At 43.1% G+C, this 9125-nt stretch overlaps 1 protein-coding gene across 5 annotated transcripts in view; it reads right to left on the bottom strand.

Annotated features, from left to right (window-relative positions):
- Positions 1–4451: 4451 nt before the first annotated feature.
- Positions 4452–9125, bottom strand: part of GRIA3 (glutamate ionotropic receptor AMPA type subunit 3) — a 281171-nt gene continuing 276497 nt past the window's right edge. For all 5 annotated transcript variants that reach the window (XM_041740749.1, XM_041740750.1, XM_041740751.1 and 2 more), the window contains one exon: positions 4452–6692. The gene's annotated coding sequence lies outside the window, so the exon portion shown is untranslated. The remainder of the gene's footprint in view (positions 6693–9125) is intronic.

The following is a 9125-nucleotide window of genomic DNA, read 5'->3' as shown; positions in this document are numbered from 1 at the left end:
GTTAGCAGTGGGGTGAGGGTAAGAGCAATAGTTTCTGTGTTGGACATGCTGAGTTTGATGTACTTATGGGACAGTACAAGAGAGGAGATACCATAGACATTGGGATATACTGGTTTGGTGCTCAGGAGAAAGTTTTGAGATGGAAATGAGGACTTGAGAGACAGGATGATATAGGTGGAAACAGAAACTATGGGATGGTACTCATAATATAGGTATCAATGGAAACTATGGGTGAGAGTGTACAAAGTGAGAAGAGAGGAAGAAATATGGTGTAACCCAGGAAAACATTGACATTAAGAGATAGAAGAGCAGGGGCACCTGGGTGGCTCAGTGGTTGAGCCTTTGGCTCAGGTTGTGATCCCAGGGTCCTGGGATGGAGTCCCACATTGGGCTCCCTGCCAGGGAGCCTGCTTCCTCCTCTGCTTATGTCTCTGCCTCTTTCTCTGTGTCTCTCATGAATAAATAAATAAAATCTTAAAAAAAGAGATAGAAGAGGAGACCAGCAAGCAGGAAAGAAATGAGCAGCAGCAATGTAGGAGGAATACCAGGAGAGAGTGCTGTTACAGAAGTCAAAGGAATAGAGATTTTCAAGGTGGGACAAGTTAATAGCATCAAATTCTGGAAAGAGGCCAATTAAGATAATGACTATCAAGTAGGGTAAAGTAGGGGTTAGTAAGCTTTTTATGTAAAGAGCAAGTTAGTAAATACTTAAGACTTTGTGGGCAGTACTGTTGCAACTACTCAATTCTGCCATTGTAGGGTAAAAGCAGCCACAGATAATATGTAAATGAATGGGCATGACTGTGTTCCAATAAAACTTTATTAACAAAACCAGGTGGTGGGCCACATTTAGCCTGTGGGTCAAAGTTTGCCATCCCTTGCTATAATGCAGGATTACAGTCTACTGATGACCTTGTCAAGAGCATTTCTTGTAGAGTGATGGGGTGGAAGCCATAGTACAGTTATCAAGGAAGAGGAGATGGGGAGTAACAAGCTTTTCCAAAGCTCTGTTGTAAGTGGGGGAAAACATAGGATTTAAAGGCCATTACCAGGTTGAGAGTGGGTCTCTAGTCTTTCAGAAAAATTTGCACACTCATGGGGAAGATGGCAATGTTGTTTGGAAATATTTGTGAAATTGTTTCCCCCATTGGCTTACATTCAAGCTTCTTGTGAGCTATTGCTAGAGCTTTGACTTGCTAAGGCTTAATGAATATTTATTAGGAAAAATTTAAATCAACCATTTTGCTACAGGATTGAAACTCAGTGAAACCACTAAAAGGCCAATTTTGCCAAATCTACTAACATGGGGAGAAGATTATTCCTTAGGCTGACATTGCAGGTTCTTTTTAATTTTAATTTTAATTTTTTTTGTATTTTTTGACAGACAGACAGAGAGAGAGAGAGAGAGAGAGAGAGAGAGAGAGAGAGAGAAAGAGATGGGGGCAGAGGGAGAGGGAGAAAATCTTAAGCAGGCTCTATGCTGAGTGTGGTGCTCGATGCAGGGCTTAATCTCAAAATCCTGAGATCATGACCTGAGCCAAAATCAAGTTGCTTGCTTAACCAACTGAGCCACCTAGGAACCTCAGTTCTTTTATACTTTTATCGTGAGGGCATTATGGGGCAATAAATAAACAAATATCTCCTGCTCCGAGGGTGGCAGAAAAATAGTCATTCTGAGGTTCTCCCCAGCTAGGGGCCTACAAGGGCCAGGTGTGACTTAGTTGAAAAGGTCCACAGCTTTGGAGGCACAAAAATTCCACCTGATTGTATTAGAAATCAGTCAGGTTCCACCCAATTACATTAGGAAGCATACATTCAAATGAAGAGGCAGAAGGAAAGTCTTCATGTTGGGCTCCTTATAGTTATTTCCCTGAGCAAAGCACTGAGCATGAATGGATATAGACTCATCATCTACCTTGCCACCAAGCCTGCAGGCCCCCTGAGGGCAGGAGCCAAGTTTGCTACAAGGACAATGACTGTCAAAGAGCTTGGGCATATTGCCCACTCAAATGAGTTTGTGAACGCTCAGTTTTGAGGATGCTAAGGAAATGGCAGTAGGTTTGAGAGAATGGCAGACCCTCCCTAATACCTCCTTCCATCCTCTCCTGACAACAGTGACAAAAAGCCTCGCGGGGAACCTTTTGAGAACGCCCAAAAGTGTGTCCTGTGTCTTCACTGAATATGAATGTCTTGTCTATGACTTTAGTCTTAGATGTACGAGAAGTCTCCTAGCACCTCATTCTTTGGCTTTCAGTTCTAGAGGCAAATTTCATTAATTCTCAGTGCCATTCTTCACTCTTCCAAGACCTTGCCTTGCTTTCAGTCCAGAGATGATAGGGGTCAAAATGGTAAGTCTCTCCAGTGGCCCATGTCCTGTTGGGATGCCAAGTTCTGTGTGTGTCCACAATTGAATGCAGATATATTGCTACTGAGTGTCATATCTGGAAAGTGATCTGGTAATAAACTGGTACCTCAAAGCCCAGTCCAACAGGGTGAGGATAAGAGGGGAGTGGTAGGGGACAGAGTAGCTGAATAGCTGGCTCTGGCTCTAACTGATGGTAGGTTTTAGTGGTATAACTGGCATATGGCCCTTCCACGACAGCTTGTTACTCACTCTTCTGCTTCACATAGTCTGCATTCTGAGGAATAATGGTACTTCTTCTTGCTTCTCAATGTGTTCTCCTCTAGGTTCATCTCCCCAAGTCACAGCCAACCCTCTCTCCCCACCCAATTTGCAGCACGGTTCTTGCCTGAGCCTACCTAGGTTTCCTTGAGTATATTTGCCCTTCCCATTTGAAGATTTTACTATACAGTGTGATGGGATGTGGTTATTGACAGGCAAGGAAACCAATGTGGGGACCAAGGGACATTTTCCTTTTGTGCATGGAGGGGTGTGTGTGTGTGTGTGTGTGTGTGTGTGTGTGTGTGTGTGTGTGTGACATTTGATGCTCAAGACCTCTTTGCAGACCTGGTTGGCAAGTCTGACCCAATGTGTAAGCAAGATATATAGCTACCTGCAGTCTGATTTGAGAAAGACTACACATATTCCTTTTGCTTCTCCCTCCCATCAAGGAGAAAAAAAACAACCCAAACTCCATCTGAACCTAAATTGAACTCTATCATCGTCTGCCACAACACCTGAGAGTGGCTTTTCCTTCGGGGTAAGGAATTGGAAGTTCTCGTTATTTTGGAAGATCCAGGGGCATCATTTGGAGCTTGAACCGATTTTATCAGTCACCTAGGGAAGCACCACTCTAATCTGGTCACTGAATCTCCTCCCTAGAGAATCAGTTCTCTACTGGTGGGACTGCTGTAGGTGTCCTAATTGAAGACAAGGAAAGCAGTTGAAGAGTAATAAAGCATGATGTTTGGCCAGCCCATCTGACAGCATTTCCGGGGACAGTGAAGATGGGAGTAATCTGCAGAGGCATGTGGGCCAAATTAACCTCAGTGTGTTTCCATCAGCCTGCACTTCAGAATCTTCTGAGAGTTTTCCTTTCCCACTCTGAGTTTTCTTTGTCTCCAAGGCCTTGTGCTCCTTGTTTGAAACTCTGTGACCCCAGATAGCTTCCTTCCTTTCTCTCTCTAGCATCTCAACTGCCCTTTTCTTCTTTCCTGGCTCAGCTGCAAACAATCCTTTCCTTCCCTCCTGTCATTATTCTCTGTTTTCTATGGTGATCAGGATATAAAACTGGCCTATATTTAAACACTTGCTTTATGTATTGGATAAAACTGTATTCCATGTTCACAATCTACAAATCAGATTAGATCAGTGGCCTTCGTTTCTCCCTCAGAAACATAAAATCAGTACAGTCCTGATTTCATTATTTTTCTCTGCACACTAGATCAGTGACCCCAGGTGGAACTAAAGTTTTTCTAATAGAACATGAAGTTACTATTAGGAATTTAGACAGCAGAACAAAACTTAGCTACTTAACTAAGACTACTAAGACACATACTTTGTGGTGATGTGGGGCAGGCAGTTGGGAGTGTTATTGAAGAACATCGATCCTTAGTTTGGACATTTTGCTGGGAGGTCAGATCTGGAAATAGGAGGATGGGAAACCAAGGTTAGGGTCAAAGCCCCTGGGGAGAGGGTCTCAAAGGGTGGAGGAGACAAAGAATGGAAATGGAAGGCTTTGGAGTTAAACTTTCCCTATCAACTGAAGTCCTGCTTCTTGCTGTTTATGGGCACCGTCTCGCTGTTGGAGATCCTGGCAAACCTAACCTAAGGTCTCGATGGCACACTTCTATTTAGGACAAGGGCTCTGAGCTTGCGTGTGGTTGCAGCTGAGTGTTGGTCGGGCATGGTGTAATCCTTTATGAGAATCACCAGCAAGGTGACTGTGACGTCATTGGCAAAGCTTCTGATGGGAAGTAAATTAGTGAACAATAACTTCTTGGCACCTGCATCCAAGTAAATTTTAAAGAGTCAAAGCACAGAAATGGAATTCTTTCTTTACAATTTTATTTACAAAATGTATTAAAACTTTGTACAATACCTCATGGCAATGAGGCTCCGTAATTTATGCCCACACATGCAATTTACGCTTTTACAGCCATTAGTTTGCTTGGCAATTTTTCTGTTCACTGAAGTACAGCTTTAACAACAAAAAGAAAAGAATTGGAAAAAAAATCCTCAAGTGACTACTGCCAAACTCCCATAGCTTGAAGTTAGTAGCAGAAATTTGAAGCAATCAATGTTTTTTTTTTTTAAACATGCAGGTTTTTAAAAAATAACAAACCAATTTACCCGCCTCTTCATTCCCAGTGAAGTTTCCTCTGAAAAACTGATTTGAGTCAATAAACATATATTTCTCTTTATACAGTGCCTATGAAAACATTTGTGTGTAGGTCGGTTGATTTGTTTTATAGAACTTCACATTTGCACGGCGTTTGCTTCCTGCTCTGGACATCATAGCATTCAGAAGTTGAAAATCACAGTTTCATGAAAACAAAACAAAACAAAAACACAACAGCTTTCTTTTTGTTTGTTCAATACCATTTAAAATTTGACAGGTGAGTTATTCGCTTACGACACAATTTTTGGAATGAAAGTTTATATTACACTTTTCTGGAAACGTTTCATTGGAACGAGACTTCTTCCTTCCTTTGCTGAAGACAAGAGCAAATGGGCAGCAAGTCGGCTAAGCATCTAAAGGTCACACTTGGGAAATGAATTCGAGCTCCTAGTTTTTACAGTCTGGAAACTTCCCAATGCACGTCACTGATGAGAGCAAACTACTGAACTACAGAAAGCATACGTCATTATATAGGAGGTAATTAGTGAGCGGAGACTATTTCCTCTGACTGTTCTGATAATGCCAACGGCAGGTACGCAATTAGTGACTTGATAGCCTGTGGAGCAGTGGAGCGATCTTCCGAGAGAGCCAGGAGAGAGGCTGCCCCAAGCAAGGACCTAGGAGTGATGCTGAGGCCCTCGGTTTAGCAGTAGGTTTGGGAATGCATTTTAGTCTTTGCAAACTAGAAAAGGACACATGCAGTCTGACGCAGAGCCATGGGCAGTAACAGGCGACAGCTGGGAAGACAGACCTAGCAAGAGTAAAGTCACACTGAGAACTGGGGTCTGAACCCACTGGCCTGCCTTGCGACGCGGTCCTGTCTCCGAGGTGTACACTTGAAAGGCATACTTAGCGGAGAAAGCAGAGCTAAACACAGTGTTGTTTCTGAGAAAGATCTTCTAAACACATTGGGGAGTGTAGGCAGCATTTCCCTCACCTCAATGCTAAATACTCAACTATATTGACTGAAAATGCACACTGAAGCAAGAAAAACAGATCTGTGAGCTGCAATTCTAGGCTTCTTGGAAAGCCCCGGGATCCGTTTTGGGAAAGCACCGAGAGGTATGCCGGATAGTGCGCCGTCCCTTGCTACACACAAAAGTCAATTTCGAAAGCTCTGTTCATCCCCTCACCGAGTGGGAAGTTATCAAAGCATTTTCACAAAACCATTTCCAGAACACAGAGAAGTCACGGTTTAGTCCCTTTTCCAAAGTGTTTGAATTTTCTTAAGTGTCGCATTTACATTCTAAAGATATACACATTTCAGCAACGTGGAAAGGAAATAGGGTGCACAGAACATCACTACCAACAGGAACTACCAAAAACATCTGGTCAGCAGATCCTAGAAGAAATGCCAGTCTGTCTTCCCAAACACAGGGAGTCAGAGATTTTTTTTTTTAAATCAGGAGGAATTAATTATTTTAGCTGAGATGGGCCTATTTGCTGAACTGGAATTTTAAATTTGTGTGTGCATGTGTGTGTGCGTGTGCGTGCGTGTGTGCGTGTGCGTGTGTGTGTATTAAAGAACATGGTGTTCATATACTGAGCAGTGGTATCAAAGAATGGCTTTTGTTCAATTGACTTTTTTTTAATAAGATTTTTTTTTCGCATACTGGAATCTTGCATGTCCATTTTTTTGTTGGTTTTATTTTAATTTTTTTCAAGCAAAGCAAAAAATTTCAATGATGGTTTGCATTGTCGCGAGTCTCAGAGTGTTCCATAAGGCACTGAAGGAAAAAAAAATCAGTTTTTCCTATTGAAAGGTCATTGCACCATCAGCAATATTCGTGTCATGCCCGACACCAAGGAAAGTGAAATCTGGCTCAGGATCCTTGAAGCAGCCACGTTTTCGGTGATTCCTCTCATCACATGCCGCCAGTGGGATGGGATCTGCAAAGGCAAGGGGGAAACTTCCATTTGAACGGGCTTTCTCTTAGGAATTGCAAAGTTTCTTATGGTTCCATCTATGTGGGACGAGAACCATGAATGTTTTCTCAAACTGGCATCTCTGGGGCCGCACTCGGTTTGACTGGCTTTAGGCAACAAGTCTGTTTCACTTCTCTCACCTGATGCAAATGCTTTGCAATGAGGTTAAATTAGGTTCCTTCACTACTGTGCATTGTACTAAGACGTCACGGATGTTGCGTGAAGTCTAACTCAAGGCATTGATCACTTAGGATGCAAGTATACTAGGAAGTCTTAGTAGCATTCATATAGAGATATTCAGGGCAACTAATCTGTGGAGTGTAATTCTGATTGCAGAGCCTGTGACAAGGGACTGTTTACCTAAGACAGAGGATAAGCGATGTTCTGTGTGGCTTGTTCGATTGAAATCCATTTGACTGCGAGAAGAAAATTTGCTGTTCATTACTGGAAAGGTGACAGCTTGTCCCTCTTAATACCTACGACCTTAGTTATTCCAATCTGAACATAGCATATGGACTTTAAAGCACATTCCAGAAAGAGGCCAGAACGGTGATACCCATGAAGGGGCTTGGCAGGGGTCCTTGCCCCAGATGTTATAGGCCTGTTGGGATGCTGAGGCTGCCCTCCTGTAGGAGGTATTAACTAGTGCAGGGGATTCATTTGCCCCTGACTCTGAAGACTGCAGGGCATTTTTCTGCCTCCTTTTCAGGTGCACACCCCTCTTCTCCATCCTTTCCTTCTGTACCAAGGGAACCCTTGTTTTTCTCCTGAGCCAACAATTTCCCCAGGAAGAATGTCTATGCATGGGCTGCAGAAAGGAAAATCGATCATTTTGAAAATGGGTGGCATGAGCAAAGTTAATAACATTTTCTGGGAGGACTAAACGGAACCATCTTAGAGGAAAAATAGAAATCTTTTCCCTTAACTTCAAGTATCTTGAGGTTTTGAAAATGAGAAGCATTTCAAAAATATAGTTGAAGAAACCAAAGAAGCTAGAAGTAGCTCTAGTAGATGTCTAGTAAGACATCTCCCACCTAGAATCAGGGCTATGAAGTTGCTAATTGTTTTGTTCCCCTTCAGGTAGGTGTGTTAGTGATGACAGGTGCACAAGAAGTAGTTCTTGACGGCAGTGAGGAAATTGGGGAGAATCTCTTAAAACAGCAGAGCCAACCCGAGGGTGCAGTGAATCTGGAACATCTGGCAGTCAGTCACTGCCAAGGCATGATTGTGGGGGGTGGGGGGGGGCACACTTTCAGTAGTTGGTCAGTAACCCAGAGAGGCAGCAGACAGCCCCGGAGCTGTCTGCTCCCTGGTGGGTGCTGAATCTGAGGCTGAGGTGTGTGTTCCCACAACAAGTTCAATAATCCTGACTATTCTCACCCATACAACATGAGCGATGACTCCCTCTTCTTTTGAGGATGCTTTTTATTATCCAGGTCTTACCTGGATCATATTTTTGCAAGTAATTGCCCTGGGGTCATTTTTCCTGAAGAATTACTGGTACTCCAAACTCCTAAGGCTGACTCGATGATTAGCAATAAAAGTAAAAATCTCAGGGTGCTGCTTGATCTCTGTGCCTCCACATAGACCATGATAGATCTAGGCCAATTCACATAACTGGAAGCCTAATAACTAGGTAACAAATTAGAAGTCATTAGGAGATCTTCCAGAACTTCATGGGAATTAAAAGATGAATGGATAAAGGGTTCACCCTTCACTTAATCAACATTCCCCTACCATTATGTGACTGAGCTGGCTGAGGACAGCAAAGAGGTTTATGTTTCCTGCTCAGCTTGCTTTGTGCCTCTTGAACTGATACATGGAAGGATTTTTCTGGTATCCTCAGAGGCTTTTCCTTCTTGTCTGGAGACTTCACATAGACTCAGAGGATCAACCAAGATGACTAAAGGAAGGTCAGAGAGCCAGAAGCTGTGGAAATTTCATTTCTGGGCCTCCACTTGAGGACTGCAACATTCTGCCCAGAGGTTTGCTGACCCCAGCTTTTCTTTCTTTCCCTTCCTCTCTTTCTGTTTCTTTTTTTGTCTTTCCTTTCCCCTCTGCCCTTCCCTCTGTCCTTCCTTCCCTCCCCCCTTCTTTCTTTCCTTCCTTAAGTTACATGCCCTGAGATCATTTTCTCTAGAATCTTACAACTCCTTGGACCAGCAGCATCAACATGGCCTGGGAGATTGTGAGAAATGTAGACTCTCAGGTAGCATCCCAGACCTACTCAATCCTAATCCACGTTTTTATAAATTCCCCAGGTGATTCACAACACACTCTGAGGCCTAAGAAGCACTGCTCTGGGGCGTTAACAAGAGATTGAAGCTATAGTAGCTGAGAAGTAGAGACATAGCTTCTCAGATGGAATGGCTGATAATAAGGAGGTTCTGGAGACTG

Source organism: Vulpes lagopus, chromosome X (genome assembly GCF_018345385.1).
Source record: "Vulpes lagopus strain Blue_001 chromosome X, ASM1834538v1, whole genome shotgun sequence".
Taxonomy (NCBI): Eukaryota; Metazoa; Chordata; class Mammalia; order Carnivora; family Canidae; genus Vulpes; species Vulpes lagopus.
The sequence above is the reverse complement of the archived record's forward strand: the minus strand, read 5'-3'. Positions and strand labels throughout refer to the sequence as shown.